The following is a 23448-nucleotide window of genomic DNA, read 5'->3' as shown; positions in this document are numbered from 1 at the left end:
AAGACATCTTAATATATCACTATTTAGATGATACGTACTTATATTTCTTTTTAAAATCTTTTCTGAATATAAAATTACTTTTCAATTTTTTGAGATCTTACCTACTATAAATTCTTTCTACTACAACATTTATTTGAACTTTAAATATTTCTGTTGATAAGCAAAAATTTTTAAAAAATCAAAGAAAAGTTTTAAAGTAATTGCATAAAACATGAATGATTTCTTCTTTCAGCTTACTGAGCTCATCCTTCCTTGATGGAAAAATACTGAACTTAACTAGGTAGTATAAAGAAGTAAAAGGAATAAAGTTTTTAACTTAAATATTACTTTCCAAGTGTCACTTTTTTTCCTTAGGGAAAAAAAATGTTTTTATAGTAAAAATTAAACAGAAATATACTTTAGGATTTTTTCTAAAGACTCTTGTTATATATTTGTAGAATAGAATATGTATTGAAGAATAATATATGCTTCCTTGTAGATTCATTTCAAATAGGTTAATCATTTAGAGTCATTCACAGGTAAATAAACAATCAACATGATTTATAAGAGGCCTCTTTTCCTAGGATGCCTAGTTATCTCTAACTTGCAATAAGTATAATAAATGAAACAATACATTAAAATCTACTGATAAGTGACTTGGAAGCTTTGATCATTTTAAAAGCTTGAACAAAGTAGTAGAACTAGTTTGGAGCTTGCCATGGTATTATTTATTTGCTGAAGTTGGTTCTGGATGATTGTTTCGAAATACGTGATGCATTTGAATACTTACGCTAAGCATACATTGCTATTTAACAAATGAAAAAGCCTACTAAAAGTTTATGTGTTTCTCCTCTTCTCCATTTCACCCATCCTTTATTCTCCAACAGTCATATGAGTTTCAGACCTCACAGGTCTCTCTCTCTCTAAACTCACCAGAGCTCACTTTGTCCCTGAGACTACATAAGTGGTGGTTCATTAACTTCCTGAAACATGCCAGAATCTCCACTCCTTGTTGCCTTTGTCTTCACTGCCAGCTCTGCTTCTGTGCCCTTACCTGTCATCTCTGTCCACCTTTGCATGGATGGCTCCTTCTTGGCACTTCAGTTTCATCTTATATATTATAAATTGAAAGAATATTTTCATGAGCCTCTCCTGGAAGTTTCATAGTTAAGAGTCCATGATTCCAATGTAGGGGAGGGGATAAACTTTCCTGTCCATCTAAGCAAATAGCTATCCAATCACTCCTATAAGAGCCAATAGCCTGATATATTTCTACTTAGTTCAGACAGACATTGTGTTGTTTACTTTTTCCTAACCTCTTCCACTAGGAAGACCCATGAGAATAAAGGCATCATTTAACAGGTTGAATAGTACTCTCCAGTATGTACAAAACCAACTGGCACTTGAGAGGTTGTTCATTCAAAGTTGAAAAAATGTTTGTTGAAAGAATGAAAGTTGTGGGGGTGGGAAATGAATGAATGGAAATGATTTGCCTGTCATATCACAGATATAAAAATATAATAATAACTGTTAATGAGAATATTGAGAAAAACACGTCTTTTAGGTAAAATATAAATTGAAAGAAGCTGCTTGAAGAGCATTCTTTAACACTTACCAAAACAAAGTATGTCTCTTTCCTGATGGCTCAGCAGGTAAAGAATCCACTTGCAATGCAGGAGACTCAAGAGATGCAGGTTTGACCCCTGGGTCAGGAAGCTCCTCTGAAAGAGGAAAATGACATATTCTTGCCTTAAAAACCCCATGAACAGAGGAGCCTGGCAGGCTACAGTCTGTGGGGTCACAAAGATTCAGACATGACTGAACAAATCATACATACACAAAACAAAATATGCAATTATATTTGTGCCTTGTAGTGCATCTATGCAAAACACGTTAAAGAAGACATTCACTTTTACTAATTTTTATATTACTAATAGAAAATAATATAGCCATTAATGAGAAGCCATGATTCAACATAGTTTAGCATTTCTTTGGTTAAGACACAATTCTGGCTTGTGGGCTATATATATATCAGGGAATAAAAGTTCCTACCTTTATGATGTGAAATGAAAATATCTCCTGCCATATTAATGAAGAAAAAATATTACAACCATCAGTGATTTCTGGGCTCCAAATGTAAATGAGGGTTCCCAAATCTGTGATCCAGCAGACGCTGCCACCCTCCATGGTGATTGCTGAGGAGGTGAAGGAATGGGAAAAGCAAAGTGAACAAAGAAACAGGGTTGGCCCTAGAGAGCTGAGGTGCATACAAGAGGAATGAATTTAGTGAGTCCAGAGGTTTGCATCTTCCCAGCATATACTGTTAACTTCCTAAACTTGACACATGATTTTTGATGTTCAGACTGCCTGCTCCCTTTGTTGTAAACTTGTATGTAGCCTGACTTCCCCTCCTGCCTCCTTTGAGCAGTTTTCTCAGAACTACTGAGATGCTGTCTCCTGGGCTCAGAGTCCTAAACATTCCAATCAAATAAAACAATTCTCTACTTTCTGGTTGTGATATATGTTTTAGTCGAAAGTTTGGCGACCACAAGGGACCCAGAAAAGATTTTTCTAGTTTGCCTAAACTCTACCAAAAACCATAGCCATGGTACCAGCAGAGGCCCCTTGTGCCCACCCACTTCCTCAGGAGTTCAGGATGGATTTGAGTAAATCTCTCCTGGTCCGCAGATCTCCCATACTGGTTGCTGCTGCTGCTGCTGCTGCTGTTGCTAAGTCGCTTCAGTCGTGTCCAGCTCTGTGTGATCCCATGGACAGCAGCCCACTGGGCTCCTCTGTCCACCGAATTTTCCAGGCAAGAATACTGGAGTGGGTTGCCATTTCCTTCTCTATACTGGTGGAGATCCTGAATTTTTATTTGATGGGATATAGCAGGTACCTAACCCCTCAGTAAGCTCCTGGGGGTGGAGGTGGGGGGAGTGCAGCGGAAAGACACCAGGAAATACCCACCAGTGTGGGGCTCAGTCGGAAGATACCAAGGGAATTTCCACCTGGTTGAAAGACTTTGAGAGATAGGGAATCCATTAAGGACATCCAAGAATCGGTTGAAACATATCAAGAAAATACACAAACATAGAAAGGCACTGGTAGGGGCAGGCTCGGTTTTAGTAATACCTGGGGCTCAGTTGAAAGACATCCAGGTGGCTCTTGTATAGAAAGACACAATGAACAGAGCTCATATTTGCAATTACCTAGTTAACTGGAGAAATTAAGTCTTGCCCTAATTATTGAGGGGGCTCTTTAAAACACACACAGTTAAAAATTAAAAGCTGGCTTAGTAAAGCTGCTAAGTCGCGTTTGTCGTGTCCGACTCTGTGAGACCCCATAGACGGCAGGCCAATAGGCTCCTCTGTCCCTGGGATTCTCCAGGCAAGAATACTGGAGTGGATTGCCATTTCCTTTCCAATGCGTGAAAGTGAAGTCGCTCAATCCTGTCTGACTCTTAGCAACCCCATGGACTGCAGCCCACCAGGCTCCTCCGTCCATGGGATTCTCCTGGCAAGAGTACTGGAGTGAGTTGCCATTGCCTTCTCAGAAGTAAAGCCTTAAGCAAGGCCTTCTATGAGGAAACTCAGATTTCTCTGTGTCTTTGAGACGTAAACATCCTATCTGATCTTCCTAGGTTGTTCTATTGTATGTTTGTGTTAGGCCTGTAAGAGGTCCTTTTGTGTTAGGCCTGTAAGAGGTCCTTTTGTGTTCTTAATCACTTGCGTCTCTGTGGAGATATAATTTAATGGTGGGCAAATAATGGATATTTTGAAAATTAGAGAAACTAACAAATTATTAAATCTAGAGTGCTCTCATTGTAAACAACTGTTTTGTTGCTACCTATAAAACAAAAGTCAAAATAACCTAAGAATTCATTTATTTATTTATTTTTGAATGAGGAAAACTGGTTTAGGAAGCTACATTGAGACTTTCTTCTCCATGAGCCTTGTTGTTGTCCAGTCACCAAGTCCTGTCCCACTCTTGGTGACCCTATGGACTGCAGCATGCCAGGCTTCCCTGTCCCTCACCACCTCCTGGAGTTTCCCCAAATTCATGTCCATTGAATTAGTGATGCCATACAACCATCTCTTCTTTGTTGTCCTCTTCTTCTTCTGCCTTCAATCTTTCCCAGCAGGAAACAACCCTCTACTGTTCCCCAACATTAAAAGCTAAACAAGTCTGTTCTATTTACCCCAGTTTTAAGTTATGTATTTTAGGGGCTAGAAAACTTTACACAGAGATATCTGACTAGTTATTTTGGGACAGTTAAGCTAAAGGGCCTGACTTCCTCAGCTCTACCTGACTCTGGGAATCCCAGAGCCTTTCATATAAAAGTAAGTAAAATAGGGAACAAAAAGAAAAAAAAAAAATTCTAGACTCTCCCCTAAGACCAAAGCTTGTTGACTGGATCCTTATTAGAGCTAAAGTTAAAGGTATTAAAGTTGGTGGAATCTAGATAAAGGTATATACATTGTATATTTAAATAGGCTTTATATAAGGTGGTTACAGCTTTTATTTAACTATATTGTGGGTTAAACAAGGCATTCAGACTGCCACAAAGGAAATATTAACTAAGCATACTGAAGAAACCAATAGTTATCTGAGTCATACAAAATAAATAAACTGGGAACTAATAATGCTGCTGCTAAGTCACTTCAGTCGTGTCCGACTCTGTGCGACCCCATAGACGGCAGCCCACCAGGCTCTCCCTTCCCTGGGATTCTCCAGGCAAGAACACTGGAGTGGGTTGCCATTTCCTTCTCCAATGCATGAAGGTGAAAAGTGAAAGTGAAGTCGCTCAGTCGTGTCCGACCCTCAGCGACCCCATGGACTGCAGCCTACCAGGCTCCTCCGTCCATGGGATTTTCCAGGCAAGAGTATTGGAGTGGGGTGCCATTGCCTTCTCCAGGGAACTAATAATATGCAAGCATTAATAAAATAAAAAGTGATTTTACTTTGGCTTAATTTATAAACTCAGAAAGTTCTTTGCTAAATGCCTTACACAAATCTTTGAAGATGTGATAAATTCAGACTCTAAAGTTATAAAACATAGAACTTTGTAAAACACATTTCAGTTTGATAAAAATCTTGCCACTGATTTTAGTAACTTTAGGCCAAAAAAAATAAAAATCTTAAAAAACTAAATAGCTGCAAATATCTAAACCAGAATGAATACAGACTGCAAGGACCTATACTAAACCCAATTAAGCAGGCAAGACCAAGGGGGGAAAAAAAGTGGCAGTTTTAAATCTAAACTGCTGAGAATGTTCCTACAGTCAAATCTTATAGAGAGTAAGCCTTAATCATCTGAGCAAGCAACATTAAGGTATTCTAACTGCTAATTTTGTTTATGTCTGTGTACACATTATACATATGAGAACTCTACTTCTAAAGGTATTATTAGAATTGGATTTATATAGAACTCTATTTAATTTTGCTACTAAGTCCAAGTTTGCTCTGCTCACTGAACAATAGGCCAATAAATCTGAGAAATAATTTGTGGAGGCAAGGAAAGACTTTGATCAGGGAGCCTGCAGACCAGGAAGATGGCAGGCTAGCACCCCAAAATAACCATCTTATTGGGGGTCTGGAGGCCAGGTTCTTTTATAGATTAGAGATGAGGGGAGATGAGGAAGCAAATGAAAAAAGCCATTAATCTTGCAAACATCTCCTACAAGGGCAAGCCTCAGGCAGGGGATATGTTAGTTTCTTCCTTCCTGCCATCCACAGGTGGACAGGGTTCTGAACAAAGACAGTTTAGTGTAACAGTCAAGCAAAGGGGCAGGATTCTCTGAGGCAAACCGTTCTGTATGATAATAATAAAAAAGCAACAAAAAGGAAATCAAAGAAACAGTTCCAACATGGAGTTAGAATTGGCTTCCTTCCTGCAACAATTTTAATAAAAAGTGTTCACATTTAAAGAAAACTGACCAAGATGACTTTCAGTTTCTCATAAACTGGGAAATATTCAATATTATGTTGACACCTGATATTATTGTTTAATTTTGTAGATCTAAATTAGTATAGATGTCATTGCTGCTGCTGCTGCTAAGTCGCTTCGGTCATGTCTGACTCTGTGCAGCCCCATAGACGGCAGCCCACTAAGCTCCCACTTCCCTGGGGTTCTCCAGGCAAGAACACTGGAGTAGGTCGCCATTTCCTTATCCATAGATGTCATTAAGTGTCATCAAAATAAGGTATATTTTGTTATACCTAGGTTAATAAATAAGAGCTTACTAATCTCTTGCAAGAAAATGACTCAATGATAAAACTTTAAGGTAAATGTAAATGAGATAAGGATGTTGGTAAAAGGTTTAAGGTAATCATATTTTAGAAATGTCTACTTAAAATGATATTTCCAAATGTTTGGTAACTTGAGATTCTAAAGCTGTGCCAATTTAAGCTAAGTGATGAGAGCTTATTTATTTAGAAGATACTGAGCCATCAATTACTAAATTAAATAATTAAAAGTATTTGAGAATATTAATGAAAGTGTTTGGTATCAACTAAGATGTTCTCTATAAGAAAACAAAAGTTTTAAAAAATTATCACTGACGTTTAAGCTCACTAATTTATAAAATGTCAATGTAAAGACAGTGCATAATTTCTTCTTCTTAGTTTTACTAAACTGAAGGTTTTAAGAGTTGAGGATTCTAATACAAACATGTAATTAAAGCTATTAAAAACAATATAGTAACTTTTCAGAATACAGTAGGAAATTAAATGTATGTTTGCAAGAAAGAAGATATGATAAATGAAATTACATTTTAGTGACAAAAATAAGCTAGTTAATTTTATTTAGATGAAAAATGAAAGGCAGGCTGGATAAAAAAAGTGGTGAGAGACTATGAAGAGGAACCCTGCATAGCCAGTATTAACTAAATTTAGATTTAAGTTAACTTAGTAAATGAACTTTGTTAAGTGAACTAATGCAAGACTGGAAATTTTATTTCTGTCAGTTATAAGTATTCCTTTTGATAACAGATTGTGTGGGTTTCTGTTCCCTTAAATGGTCTATATTTACTTTCTTTGTGACTTTGGTTAAGTGACTACATATTGTTTCAATGATCTATGAGCCTGTGTTTTAAAATCTTTTTGATATTTCCAATAAACTTCCCAAATATCAAAATATAACTAAGCTTTTTAGTCTCCAGCTGACTCTGAGATGGATGCTTTGAAGAAACATCTCTGTGGAACCACAGAGATAAATGTTAAGCTAAACTTATTTGGTATTTTTGATCCAAAAACATTGTCCAGTGATTAAAAGTAAACTTTAGGTTGTAATATATATATAGATATCATTAATACAGATATTCCAAAATTTATATGGAATCCCTAACACCTGACATGTGCTGATATAATATTAGCCATCATAATTCTAGTAATTATACTAAAATATATTGCAAAATATCCAAGTTTCCTAACTGCATTATATTCATTAAATCTTTAACCTTGCAGAAGGACCACGGCACAATTGGTAAGGAAGCTGCTTTTACAAAGGGTGATTCCCATATGGGGACTTTCCTCTGAACTACATGGTGACAGAGGGACCCATTTTACTGGACAAATTGTTAAGGAAACTTGTAAAAGTTGTCTGATTATGCAGCATTTCCATGACACCTATCATCCTCAGTCTCTGGGTTAGTGGAAAGGACAAATGGAACAGTTAAAACTCAGTTGGCTAAAATTATGCCTGCTTATTCCTTCTCTTGGCCTAAGGCCCTCCCATTGGTTTTCCTCAACCTCATAGCCACTCCTTTGGCAAATATCATTTGTCTCCCTTTGAGATTATTTCAGGGGGACCAATGGGATTGGATGAAAGACTGTATGATACTATATTACTTAAGGGAGATATATCATATTATTGCAAGGGTTTAATCAAATTATTGATGTTATTTTAAACTTTTTTCTTAAGCTTATTACACAAATGTATCATCAAATTAAGATCAGATGTCCCATGATTTACAACCACGAGATTATGTATATTGAAAAAGATATCATTTAAAGGACTTCCTCCAAGCTAAATGGAAGGACTCTTATCAGGTTCTTTTAACTAGTTCATGTGCAGGAAAACTGAAGGAAATTGACTCATGGATTCATATTTCCCACCTAAAAAGGGCTTCTGCATCAGACTGGTCTGTAGAGAGTACTGCTGACATCAAACTCACCTTTAAGCAACTCTTAGGTAATAAGGAAACACCAATGTAGGGATGGGGAAAAGATGACATCAGGAGTAGATAGCTGTCTCAAGATGTTGGGCCAGACCTGTAAAATTGGTCATGTTTTCCTCTTAGTTTCTTGGACACATGAATCAATGTTTTTGTATCATGGGCACTATCTTATGCAGATTTTAGAAACCAATCAAGTTATTTGGCTTGTGGCTAGTTACCTCCATCCAGTACTTCTGGTTTACCTTGATGGGTTTCTTCCCTCCAAGGCTCTGACTGGATGGGTCTTAGAACATGTATTTTGGGGAAAAAAAAGGAATTACAGCTCTGTCTGGGCTACTACTGATATCACTAGATGGGACCCTCTTACTTGGTCAATCAAACATACTTATTCTGACCCTGGCCATAAATATGAAGTGCCCCTTAAGTTACTCAAGCTCAATAAGAGCAACAGGCTAAATTCCAGTCCAAATAAATAAATAAATAAACTCTAGAATATTAAGAGGGATGTGTCCTCAGTTGTGGGATAGATTTATCTGACTAACACTAGGCTATGGTCTTCTAAGCCTAGAGACCCTCCCCGCTACCCTCACCCCCAACCCCCCAAGCTGGGAACAATTAAAGCATACCAAAGAAAATAAAACTAATAGCTCTAGAAAATTAGTCTGGGTGTCTTATGAAAACTGCCAAAATGTGATTTCTCTTAAAGACAGTGATTGACATGGAACAGATTGGGTCAGAAGACCAGAAATAAGCCGACTGGCACCTAACGGGACTCAATGGCTTTGTGGGTCAAATCTTTGACCCTGACTTCCACTAGGCCAGCTAGAAGGTATATTTTAGTATTCCCTTGGGTTCAAGACCACTGACACATAAATTTAGATGTGACTCCAGCAAATTTACCATCAATACGAGTCCAATGAGCAAGAGCTCTGTATTTCACTGGTATGGTCATTTAGCAATTATTTTTGTGCCTTCAATAGGATTGGAAAATGTTATTTCTCAAATTGAAGCCTTAGCAAAACTCACTCAAAGAGCATTAAATGATAGCAACCATGCTATTTGCCTATGAAATTCTGAGGTCTGTATGATGAGAAAAGGTGTCTTACAAAATCATATGGCCCTTGATATTCCTATAGCATCTCAAGGGGGCACCTGTGCTAGCATTCAAACTGAACATTGTTTGAACACATAAGATAAATCGTCTAATGGCTGATGTTTTATAACAATGGTTTGGCTCTGAAAGCTCATGGCTTAAATCCCTGTTTGTAACTTTAATCACATTATTAACTGCTGCTGCTGCTAAGTCGCTTCAGTCGTGGCTGACTCTGTGTGACCCCATAGACAGCAGCCCACCAGGCTCCCCCGTCCCTGGGATCCTCCAGGCAAGAACACTGGAGTGGGTTGCCATTTCCTGCTCCAGTGCATGAAAGTGAAAAGTGAAAGTGAAGCCACTCAGTCATGTCCAACTCCTAGCGACCCCATGGACTGCAGCCTACCGGGCTCCTCTGTCCATGGGATTTTCCAGGCAAGAGTACTGGAGTGGGTTTCCATTGCCTTCTACACATTATTAGCTATGTGACTTGTAATCTATTTATTTTATAAGATTGTTGTCTTTTGTATTATACAATGTATAATCAAAAATATATCATATTAATAACAGAATAATTATAATAGTGATTTTAGGTATGGGAAGAGGCAAGAAGAGAAATATCTCCTCGATCCTATTAGGTTAGAAGATAGAGGATCCAGAAAATCTTTTGTTATTTATCAATGGGTCTAATCTGGAAATTAACACATGGAGTGACATATCAGTGAGGACCTTCACCTGATCTGGGATAAGCCTCTCAGCTCCATGGGACCAAAATAATAATAATAATAATAATAGTCATGTTAGGTAGTTAGAATAGAAAAACGAATCCAGAATGGTTGTGGCAAAAAGACACGGAAGGGAAAAACCCATGAAAATAGAACAAAGGAGGGTCTGAGGACCAGAGTGAGGACCTTAGGTAAAAGAAACAGCTCTACTGGCTAGCCCAATTTACATAGGGCAGGCCCAGGGGGAGGATAAAAACATAAAAAGAAGAGCCAAAATTGGGCTGAGGGCTTCTCTTCCCTTCACATCATTTGGGTCAGCATGCCCTCAAACCTAGAGGATGTATTTTCTTTTACTTTCTAAATAAAAATGAGCTGTAACACAGAGCAGTAACACTGGTTCATTCCAGGTCTGTAACATTGGTCCATTGCTTCAAATTTTTGTTTTGATGAGACAGAACAAAGGAAATTACACACTCCCCAAAAAGTTTTATAATGTTTTATAAGTAAATTTCATGGGCTGAAGATAAAAATTTCAAAAAAATTTTACAAAAATTGTGGAAAAAATAATTTTTCCCTCTTAAATTTGAGATTTTTTAATATTTTATAGGAAGACTTTATGAATACAGAACTACTATTAGGTAGTGAAGAGGAACTAAAGAGCCTTTTGATGAAAGTGAAAGGGGACAGTGAAAAATCTGGCTCAAAACTCAACATTCAAAATCTAAATTCATGGCCTTCAGTCCCATCACTTCATGGTAAATAGATTGGGAAACAAAAGAAACAGTGACAGACTTCATTTTCTTGGGCTCCAAAATTGCTGCACATGATGACTGCAGCCATGAACTCAAAAGATGCCTGCTCCTTGGAAGAAAAGCTATGACCAAACTAGACAGTGTATTAAAAAGCAAAGATATTACTTAGCCAACAAAGGTACATATAGTCAAAGCTATGGTTTTTCCAATTGTCATGTATGGATGTGAGTTTTGGACCATAAAGAAAGCTGAGCACCAAGGAATTGACGCTTTTGAACTGTGGTGTTGTAGAAGACTCTTGAGAGTCCCTTGAACTGCAAGGAGATCCAACCAGCCCACATCCTAAAAGAAATCAACCCTGAATATTCATTGGAAGGACTGATGGTGAAGCTCCAATACTTTGGCCACCTGATGCAAAAGAATGGACTCACTGGAAATGACCCTGATGCTGGGAAAGATTGAAGGCAGAAGGAGAAGAGGGGGGCAGAGGATGAGATGGTTGAATGGCATCACAAACTCGATGGACAGGAGTTTGAAGCAGACTCTGGAAGTTGGTTATGGATAGGGACACCTGCAGTCCATGGGTTGCAAAGCATCAGACACAACTGAATGACTGAACTGAACTGAACTGATTAGGCAGTTCTAGGTAAAAATATTCAAACTGAAATGGTAAAGGAAGTGAAGTGATGTCGCTCAGTCATGTCCGACTCTTTGTGACCCCATGGACTGTAGCCTACCAGGCTCCACCGTCCATGGGATTTTTTTCAGGCAAGAATACTGGAGTGGGTTGCCAGTTCCTTCTCCAGTGGATCTTCCCAACCAAGGGATCCAACCCAGGGATCGAACCCAGGTCTCCTGCATTGCAGGCAGATGCTTCATCGTCTGAGCCACCAGGGAAGTATCTGCTATTATTGCATAGCCAGGACACTGGAAAAGAGATTGTTACAAATTTAAGTGCTTCAGGCACCTTCAGCCCTCTAACCAGCCTTTCAACATCCTCCCAATTCCCACTGATGGGGCTCTGAGGAACTACAGGGACTCTTCCTGATCGTCTCTCTTAACTTGTATGGAGAACATTTCTCTAGATTAGAGACAGATTTCTTCCAGTCCTAACTGACCTCAGAGCCACAGTCTCAGTGCTTAAGGATTAAAAAAAAAAAAAAAAGGCTCCTCACAGGAGTATGAAGACTAAGATACTAGACTGGGACCACTTTCAATTCAGTACAGAGTGCCAAGAGACAGGGGACTCTGAAGAAACAGAAATTAAAGAATTCTGAACATGCTGGATATAAAATAAAGTCACCTTGAACTATTTCTGCTAACTGGGCTTTGCCAACATGACACATTTCTAAACTTTGTAAAAGATGGCAGCTATGATTCATCCACCTAAGTTGAATCACCCCACAAATATTGTACATGCCTAGTACAAAATTAGCATGTTGCTGAGACATTTATCAATATAAGTTTAAACTCAGGTTTTGTATTCCTGACAACTTCTAGCCAGTGACTATCCTGCTGATGAGCCTGAAATGTTTCTCTTTCTCTGATAATGTTGCATTTCTGCTCTGATCTTTTGCAATATTTATAGATATTTTAGTAACATTATTTTATCTGGGATGGCTGCTTAGGGAGCAGATGATTAAGTGGTAGCGCACTTTCCTAAAATATAAACATATTGCTGCTAAATCACTTCAGTTGTGTCCAACTCTGTGTGACCCCATAGATGACGGCCCACCAGGCTCCCCCGTCCCTGGGATTCTCCAGGCAAGAACACTGGAGTGGATTGCCATTTCCTTCTCAAATAAACATATTAGAAAGGCATAATATTGATCTTTCCCTTCCTTATTTCTGATCTCTATAAATTGAGATATATCAGAGCTGCAACATTTGACCAATTCAATTGTTCTAAGATCAAATAGTTACAGTGCCTTTATTAGTCATTTAAGCCTTGACCAGAAAATTGGGGAGGGTGATTCTTTAGACATTGTTATAACTCAAGAACTCTAGAATTTGAACTTTTTCTCAAAACAGCATTATCAACTTATCTGTTGATTTGGATTTTAATTTCTTTCAAGAGGGCAGAATAGTATAATTCATTTTGGTGATGCAATGTAGCTTGTGAAAGAACCAAATTCTTGATCTATTGCCTGCATTCAAACTTAGGACCCACTATTTGCTAGTTGTGTAACCTTTAGATGAGGCACTGAAGCGTTAGTTGCTCAGTGGTGTCTGACTCTTTGAAACCCCATGAGCTGTAGCCCACCAGGCTTCTTTATCCATAGAATTATCCAGGAAACAATACTGGAGTGGGTAGCCATTCCCTTCTCCAGGGGACCTTCCTGACCCAAGGATTTAACTCAAGTCTCCTGCATTGCAGTCAAATTCTTTACCATCTGAGCCACCAGGATACATAATCATTATGCAAAACTGAGATGCGTATGGGGACAAACTCAAGGCATTTTTAGAGAATTAAATGAGATAATCTTTATAAAATAACTGAAAAGAAGAGAAGCAAAAAGCAAAGGAGATAAGAAAAGATATTCCCATTTGAATGCAGAGTTCCAAAGAATAGCAAGGAGAGCTAAGAAAGCCTTCCTCAGTGATCAACGCAAAGAAATAGAAGAAAACAATAGAATGGGAAAGATTAGAGATCTCTTTAAGAAAATTAGAGACACCAAGGAAACATTTAATGCAAAGACGGGCACAATAAAGGACAGAAATGGTATGGACCTAACAGAAGCAGAAGATATTAAAAAGAGGTGGCAAGAATACATAGAAGAACTGTACAAATAAGATCTTCATGAAACCCAGATAATTGTAATTGTATAATCACTTACCTAGAGCCAGACATTCTGGAATGTGAAGTCAAGTGGGCCTTAGGAAGCATTATTATGAACAAAGCTAGTGGAGGTGACGGGATTCCAGGTGAGCTATTTCAAATACCAAAAGATGATGCTGTGAAAGAACTGCACTCAATATGCCAGTAAATCTGGAAAAAATTCAGAAGTGGCCACAGGACTGGAAAAGGTCTGTTTTGATGAGAATCCCAAAGAAAGGCAATGCCAAAGAATACTCAAACTACTCCACAATTGGACTCATCTACATGCTAGTAAAGTAATGCTCAAAATTTTCCAAGCCAGGCTTCAACAGTACAAGAATCATGAACTTTCAAAGGTTCAAGCTGGATTTAGAAAAGACAGAGGAACCAGAGATCAAATTGCCAACATCTGCCGGATCATTGAAAAAGCAAGAGAGTTCCAGAAAAACATCTATTTCTGCTTTATTGACTATGCCAAAGCCTTTGACTGTGTGGATGACAACCAACTGTGGAAAATTCTTCAAGAGATGGGAATACCAGACCACCTGACCTGCCTCTTGAGAAATCTGTATGCAGGTCAGGAAACAAAAGTTAGAACTGGACATGGAACAACAGACTGGTTCCAAATAGGAAAAGGAGTATGCCAAGGCTGTATACTCTGACCCTGCTTATTTAACTTCTATACAGACTACATCATGATAAATGCTGGGCTGGATGAAGCACAAGCTGGAATCAAGATTGCCAGGAGAAAATCAATAACCTCAGATATGCAGATGACATCACCCTTATGGCAGAAAGTGAAGAAGAACTAAAGATCCTCTTTATGAAAATGAATGAGGAGAGTGAAAAAGTTAGCTTAAAACTCAACACTCAGAAAACTAAGATCATGGCATCTGGTCCCATCATTTCCTTGAAAATAAATGGTGAAACAGTGGAAACAGTGACAGACTTCATTTTTGGGGGGTGGGTCAGTGGGGGGGGGCTGCAAAATCACTGCAGATGGTGAGTACAGCCATAAATTTAAAAGATGCTTGTTCCTTGGAAGAAAAGGTATGACCAACCTAGACAGCATATTAAAAAGCAGAGACATGACTTTGCCAGTAAAGGTCTGTCTAGTCAAAGCTATGTTTTTTCCAGTAGTCATGTATGGATGTGATAGTGGGACTATATAGAAAGCTGAACACCAAAGAATTGATGCCTTTGAACTGTGGTGTTGGAGAAGACTCTTGAGAGTCGCTTGTGCTGCAAGGACATCAAACCAGTCAATCCGAAAGGAAATCAACCCTGAATACTCATTGGGAGGACTGATGATGAGGCTGAAATTCCAATACTTTGGCCACCTTATGCGAAGAACTGACTCATTTGAAAAGACCCTGATGCTGGGAAAGACTGAAGGCAGGAGGAAAAGGGGATGACAGAGGATGAGATGGTTGGATGGCATCACCAACTCAATGGACATGAATTTGAGTAAACCCTGGGAATTGGTGATGGACAGGGAGGCCTGGCATGCTGCAGTACATTGGGTTCAAAGAGTCAGACATGACTAAGTGACTGAACTGAATAGAACTGAACTTGAAGAGTGCCTTCATGTGTTAAAAATTTTAAAATTGACATGTGCTTATTTTTAGGACTTTGGGGTATTAAATTCTTAGTGGATTTAACATTTATTTTTCTGGAATTAACTGAAAAGGGATTTATTAATTCCAGCAGGATCACTTTAAATTCTCCATTCATTATATATTTGAATATATTTAGGTATGAGTTTGAAAGTATGCAAGATGCATTAACAAATATAGATTAACAGTGACTTAATGAACTTTGCACCTCCTGTTATAAAGAATAACACAAGTCTATAAAAAGCCTCTTGATGAAAGTGAAAGAATAAAAAAGTTGGCTTAAAGCTCAACATTCAGAAAACTAAGATCATGGCATCTGGTCCCATCACTTCATGGGAAATAGATGGGGAAACGGTGGAAACAGTGTTAGACTTTATTTTGGAGGGCTCCAAAATCACTGCAAATGGTGATTGCAGCCATGAAATTAAAAGACGCTTACTCCTTGGAAGGAAAGTTATGACCAACCTGGATAGCATATTCAAAAGCATAGACATTATTTTGCCAACAAATGTTGGTCTAGTCAAGGCTATGGTTTTTCCAGTAGTCATGTTATGGATGTGAAAGTTGGACTGTGAAGAAAGCTGAGTGCTGAAGAAATGATGCTTTTGAACTGTGGTGTTGGAGAAGACTCTTGAGAGTCCCTTGGACTACAAGGAGATCCAACCAGTCCATTCTGAAGGAGATCAGTCCTGGGTGTTCATTGGAAGGGCTGATGTTAAAGCTGAAACTCCAATAGTTTGGCCACCTCATGCGAAGAGTTGACTCATTGGAAAAGACTCTGATGCTGGGAGGGATTGGGGACAAGAGGAGAAGGGGATGACAGAGGATGAGATGGCTGGATGGCATCACTGACTCGATGGACGTGCGTTTGAGTGAACTCTGGGAGTTGGTGATGGACAGGGAGGCCTGGCGTGCTGCAATTCATGGGGTCGCAAAGAATCAGACATGACTGAGCGACTGAACTGAACTGATACAATTTATTGGTCTTACCTGGTGGTTCAAAAGGTAAAGAATCTGCCTGCAATGAGGGAGACCTGGATTTGACCCCTGGATTGGGAACATGCCCTGGAGGAGGGCATGGCATTCCACTCCAGTATTCTTGCCTGGATAATCCCCATGGATAGAGGAGCCTCGCAAGCTACAGTCCATTGGGTCACAAAAAGCTGGACATGTCTGAGTGACTAAGCACTTACAATTAAACATATTTAGTTGTTGAAGGTGCTCACATCTCTAAAGTTTCGATCTCTACTTCTCTGAAATTAAAAGAAACAATCTATACTTAGAAATTTTTGATTGTTCAGCATTTTTCTCTAACAGAAATTTGCCCTCTAACCTCTCTAATCTAATGCATGTATTTTTCTTCAAACAGTCCACACTTTTTTGAAACACCCCACACTCTGTTCCTAAAGAGTGTTTTCATTTCTCACACAGAACAGAGAAGCTAATTTTATAACCTTATTTAATCTCTGCACAATCTTGGTAATCTACCTGTGGTATTTTCTCTTTATTGTACCCATAAAAATCCCTTTGCCAGAATTTTAAATGGAGTATATTCTTTTGTAATTAAAGGACTATAATATTTAAACTATGGAGTACTAAAAACAAATCTCTTTGAAGAATGAGTTTTTGTGTATTTATAATACACTGAATCCGAACAATTAACACTTTCTAGTACAAATCTTAAATTATGTGTTTTCCATATTGTGTCATTTAGGATAATTCTTACCAATAAAAGCTAATTGCTAATTCTGTTTGGAATGTTTCTTGAATAAGGACTTAAGAAAACATATTTACAGCTTGTTTTCAATTTTTGAAAGTATTTAGTATTTATTTAATTATTTATCTACTTATTTATCATTAGTTGGTAGGCACAAATATTTGAGTTTCATTGCCTAGAAAAACGGGCAACAAACAGAATTATGTGAGAGTCATCTAAAGAAAAATTTAAAGTAAATGATTTATATCATTTTTGTTAAAATTTATAATCTATTCTCTGTATTGATTATCTGAAACATTTTTTCAGTAATATCATAAAAGTAGAGAAGGCTATGCAAAGCCCTCCTTAACCTCTAACAAAGTTCACGTTTAGAGAGTTTCAAACCAATTGTCATATTATCTCTGAGTTTCTTCTAATCTATTTATAGATTCATACAGTTATGCTCTTAAGAGTATTCTATATATTTGAGCTTAGCATAGTAAGATTATTTACAAGTTGATTAACAAAATGTTGAAATTGAGCAGAGAATAGCAGTCTTGTTCTATTAAGACAGTTTTATGCTATTGGTAAAATTATAAGCATGATTAAACTATTGGTTCATTGATGAAACTAGAACTGCTACTCCTTTATGTGCAACTAAGTTTTGGCCTACAATATGTTCCTTCTGACTGAACAATTTTTGACACTTCTTGCAGGGCAGGACTGCTGGCAATGGATTCTGTTATTTTGTTGCTGTAGTTTGAGAAATTCTCTATTTCTACTTCACTTTTGATGGATAATCTAAATGAATATAAAATTGAAGTTTGATGATTTTGTTCTTTCAGTGTTCTCCTTACTTAAAATGTTTCTGATGAGAAGTCAGTTGTGATTTTTGATTATCTAAGGTGTACAACTTCTCTCTGTATTCATTCAAAACTTCCTCTCTGTCTTTGTTTTTTTTGAAATTTGAATATAATTTATCTATTAATAGGTGTTTCTTTCTCTGTTGTGTTTTGTTTTGGTCTTTATCCTGTTTAGTGTTCTCTGTGTTTTATGAATTTGTGGCTTGGTGATTTGATGTTTGTCATTATTTTGGAATGTTTTAAGCCATCAATTTTTTAATAATAATGGTTAATATTTGAATCATTAGTTTTTTTTTTACTTTACTTTTATTTTAAAAATTTTATTGAGATACAGTTGGTATCATATGAATTATACTATTAAAGTGTATAATAATTCAATGTTTTTTAGTATAGTCAGTGTGTGTGTGTGTGCATAACTGAGTCATGTATGACTCTTTGTTATCACATGGACTGCAGATCACCAGGCTCCTCTGCCATTTCCTACTTGAGGGGGTCTTCCTGACCCAGGGATTGAACCCATGTCTCCTACATAGGCAGGGTGATTCTTTACCACTGTGTCACCTGGGAAGTCCCATGATCCGTATAATAATTAGTATATGTTCTACCATCAAAAATTCAATGTTAGAACATTTTTATCACTCCACAAAGAAATTTTGTGCTCTTTAACTATCATTCATCATCCCTCACGATCCTCCCCTTCCCTAGGCAACCACTAATGTACTTTTTATCACTATAGGTTTTCCTATTCTGGACATTTATATGAATATATTCCTTTGCAAATGGCTTCTTTGCTTGCCATAATGGTCTTAATGTTTTTGGCTATTGTTACTGAAATTATTTCTTCTGCACCTTTTCTCTCTTTCTCCTTTTATTTCAATTATGTATATGTTATATCTTTTTGCAGTTGCTTCACTCTTTGCAGATGGTTTGTTCTTTTTGTTTGTTTTTCTTTTTTTAATTCACATTTCAGATTGGGAAGTTTCTTTTGAAAAGTCTTTAAACTCAATGATTCTTTTCTCAGCCTTGTCAAGCCTACTGATGAATCTACCAAAGAATTCTAAAATTCTATTATAGTGGTTTTTTATAAATATATTATTTCTAGCATTTTTTTTTATTCTTTCTTAGAGTTGTTGTCTTTCTGCTTATATTACCCATATTCTTACATATTCCGTATTTTTTTCATTGGTGACTTTACCAACTTTCATTTCACTTTTTACCCCCCCATTGGAGACTTTACCTCATTGTTTACAATTGCATTCTCAGGCTGATAATCTAACATCTCTGCCATATCTATATCTGTTTCTGATGTTTGTTTTTTCACCTCACAGTGTTTTTCTTGTCTTTTAGCATGACTTCCATTTTTAATTGAAAGTCACACAGGGTTTATTGTGTAATAGGAAATGAGGTATATATAAGTCATTAGTGCTACATTTTATGTTAACATGGATAGGAGCTGAACTTTGTTTTAAGTTGCAAATACAAAAGGTTTCAAAGCACTTTAATTGCCCTTGTTTTTGACTCCCATTCTGTCTTTAGTGAATATAGTGAAGTTGCTCAGTCATGTCCGACTCTTTGCGACCCCATGGACAGTAGTCAACCAGGCTCCTCCGTCCATGGGATTTTCCAGGCAAGAATACTGGAGTGGGTTGCCACTGCCTTCTCCAGGGGATCTTCCCAACCCAGGGATCAAACCTGGGTCTCCCACATTGTAGGCAGACGCTTTACCATCTGAGCCACCAGGGAAGTCCTGTCTTTAGGCTTTTCTAACTGCTCCTCTTCAGAGAGTCTATGGCTTGTAGCTCTCAGCTGTAACACTGAGAACTGCAGGGCTCTTGGCGCAGAGCAATCCTGTCCAAACTTCTGCTCTGAGAGACAACCAAACTCTACCTTGGCTTCTTAGCATCATAAAGCTGTGTACCTAAGATGGCCTAAGTTTCCACTAGAATGTTGTCTGACAAAGGTCAAAGGTGCTGGTTTAATTTACTCTTTGTTCTAGCCAACATCTAGGCTGCTAGTCTCCCCTTTCTTACAACATTCATTAGAAATGTCTTACAACTGTAAATATGTAATTTCTAGAAGTATCTTTCTCAAGGACGTGAGAGCCATTCTTTTGAAATGTAGTCTTTGGGATGTAAAAAGCCTCCTTCTCCCAGTCTCTGCTTCTTTTTTTTCTTCCCTTTAGTAGGCACTCTGACAGTAAGAAGGGATTGGAGTGGAAGGATGCCCTTTCTCCCACAGTCTTTCTGACTGTGAAGAAGACTCTGAGTATATTTCACAATGATCTCTGTTTTCTCTCCACCTGCCAGAGCCATAAGGCTTCCTTCTCAAACCGTGAGGTTCCTAGAGGGAAAGACTTTGGGATCCTTTACTTCAGGATTCTCTCACTTTCATGCTAGTCCAAACTCAGCCTTCAACCATTTGTCAAAAGTAACATTCTCATTCTCTTACCAGTGTATGACTCTATCAGTCTCTGTTTCTGAGAAGCAGATTTTGTCTGTGACTCAGTCTGTGACTCTCTGGTGGCTCAGGTGGTACAGAATTTGCCTGCAGCAAGGGAGGTCTGGGTTTGATCCCTGAGTTGGGAAGATCCCCTGGAGGAGGGCATGGCAACCCACTCCAGTATTCTTGCCTGAAGAATCCCCCTGGACAGAGGAGAATGGTAGGCTATAATCCATGGGGGTCGCAAAAAGTCACATATGACTGAGCAACTAAGCACTTTCACAAAGGGCTTCATTGGTGGCTCATTGGTAAAGAATCCACCTGTCAATGCAAGAGACATAGGCTCCATGCCTGAATCAGAAAGATCCCTTGGAGAAGGAAATGGTAACACAGTCCAGTATTTTTGCCTGGGAAATCTCATGGACAGAGGAGCCTGTAGGAGGTTATAGTCTCTGGGGTCGCAGAGAGTCAGACACAACTTCCTGACTCAACAATGACAAAACATTCATAAAAGTTACTGATTTTCAGTTTGTCTAATTTTCCTTTTTTAAGGGTGAGAAAGATTACTTTCAAGTTCCTTATGTCAGAGATGATGTTAGATAGTTTCCCGTTCCCTTTCTCCTGCACCCACTCATCCTTCCACACACCCAATTCACTTTTGTTTTCTTTTGATTGTCGCCATAGTTTTCCCTTTCCCAGAATGTTGTATATTTGGGGTCATACAGTATTTAGACTTCTCAGTTTGGCTTCCTTCACTTAGTTATATACATTTAAGCTTCTTCCATGTCTTTTCATGGCTTGATAGCTCATATCCTTTTAGTGCAAAGTAATATTCCATTATCTGGATGTAACATGGTTGTTTATTCATTCATCTACTGAAGGACAATTTGAATGATTCTAAATTTTGACAATTATGAATAAAACTGCTCTAAACACCCATGTTCAGGATATGTACAAGCATAAGATTTCAACTCCCTTGGGTAAATACTAAGCAGTGAAGATGTTATAAAGATACTGGTAATACAATGCTTATTTTTATAAAAACTGCCACATTGTCCACCAAACTGGTTGTACCAATTTGCATCCCCATCAGCAGTTTATGAAAGCTCCTGTTACACCATAACCTCAAAGCATTTGACACTGTGTTCTGTCAAATGTGTCAGTGTTCTGAATTTTTATATTGTCAGTGTTTTCTACTTTCTAATGGGCATGTGCTGGTATTTCAGTTTGCATTTTGCTAATGACATGTGATGCAGAACATCTTTTCATGCTTATTTGTCACCTGTACATCTTCTTTGATGAGGTATTTCTTAAGAATACCAGCTGTTTGATATCTTATTGTTGAGTTTTAAGAATTTTGTGTATATTTTGGATTACAATCCTTTATCAGATATGTCATATGCAAATATTTTCTCACAGTCTGTGGCTTGTTTTCTTACTAGCTTGACATTATCTTTTGAAGAACAGACGTTTTTAGTTTTAATAAGGTATAGCTTATTAATTAATTTTTTCATGGATTGTATCTTTGGTGCTCATTTTGAGTTAATTTTTTGTGGCAAATGTATGATCTATTTTCAGATTCATTTTCTTTTGAAGGTGTATGTCCATTTGTTCCAGTACCATTTGTTAAATAGATTATCTTTCCTTCATTGCATTTCCTTTGCTTCTTTGTCAAAGATCAGTTGATTATATTGTCTTGATTAGTGTAACTTTATAAGAAGTCTGAATTTGGGTAGCATCAGTCCTTCAATTGGGTTCCTCTCTGTCACTATTATACACTTACTTCTTTTAAAATTACAATTTGATTATATTATCTGCTTCTATTTAAATACTTAATGATTTCCTATTATTCTTTTAAATAAGCCTCAGGTCCTTCTATTGGTTTTAAGTTCTTTGATGATGTATCACTTATGAAAAACTTTCACTGATCTTATGCCAAATACATTTGCATTTGTTGATCTTATGCCAATCCACATGGGATTGGTGGACTTCCATGACATCTCCAAAAAGAGCACACTTGCTTCAACTCCAGGACTTTTGCACACGTTGTTCCTTCAACTTGAGCACTTCTCCTCACCCATTGACTACTAAATCCCTAGTAATTTTTCAATCACAGATTAATTGTGACATTTGTCTCACCAAACAAGCCTTTACATATTACCCCAAAGCATATATTTCATTGCATCCAGGCCACCTCTCCTTTCACTAAATACAATCATACATTTACAGCTACTTTATTTGAAATAAGGAACTTCCCCGTAGCTCATATGGTAAAGAATCTGCTTGCAATGCTGGAGACCTGGGTTTGATCCCTGGGTGGGGAATATCCTCTGGAGAAGGGAATGGCAATCCACTCTAGTATTCTTGCCTGGAGAATCCCATAGATAGAGGAGTCTGGTGGGCTACAGTCCATAGGCTTGCAAAGAGTCGGACACAACTAAGAGATTAAGCACACAGCACATACCTCTACCAGACCATAAAAACTTGAAGGAGAATCTGTGCCTCTTTCCCTTATTGTAACACAGTGCTTGCACTTCAGTTATCTAGGTTATTAAATCCAGAAACTTATCTGATTGTTTTTCATAGAGAAACACCCTTCTTCACATTTTATGTTGGAAAGAATGAACGCTATTATACTGTGACACAATGTGAAGACTTATTATTATTTCATATTTGGATATTTTCACTGATTATTAATTATTAAGAAACACAATAATGCTATAGTGTTAAAGATAGTTTTCTAATCTTCTAGTCTTTTTTTCATTTAATTTATACATCTCACTTCACTTCTGTATTCCATTTCTATATAAGCACATCAACTAATAAATGATAAAATCAGTAAGATAATCAATATTTTTATACAATATTTTCCAGCATATCAGTAATATACATTTGTCTGAATTTTAGACATTATCCAAACATTCTTAAGACTTAACAAATTTATTTATCAATATTAGTAACTGGGGACATTTGACAAGCTCTAGACACATATTTCAGTTGTAACAGTCAGGAGTGGAAGTGCTACCATCATTTAATGGGCAGATACCAGAGATGCTTCTATAAATGTTAAGTTCACAGATTAACTCCTCTCCACTCCAGGAGAGAGAGCTATGAAGCTCAAAATATCAATAGTACTGAAGTTGAGACACCCTGCTATATGCAATCCAAACTAACAGCTTTTTGACATAACTTTTAAGGTAAAGGGAATATATTTATTGATGAATGCTCTCAATTAACCAACTGAGAATAAGGATCAGATTGTAGTATCATTTTTTTTCTTTTGTAAAATTATG

Source organism: Bubalus kerabau, chromosome 16, assembly GCF_029407905.1.
Source record: "Bubalus kerabau isolate K-KA32 ecotype Philippines breed swamp buffalo chromosome 16, PCC_UOA_SB_1v2, whole genome shotgun sequence".
Lineage (NCBI taxonomy): Eukaryota > Metazoa > Chordata > Mammalia > Artiodactyla > Bovidae > Bubalus > Bubalus kerabau.
This window is presented reverse-complemented; position numbering follows the sequence as displayed.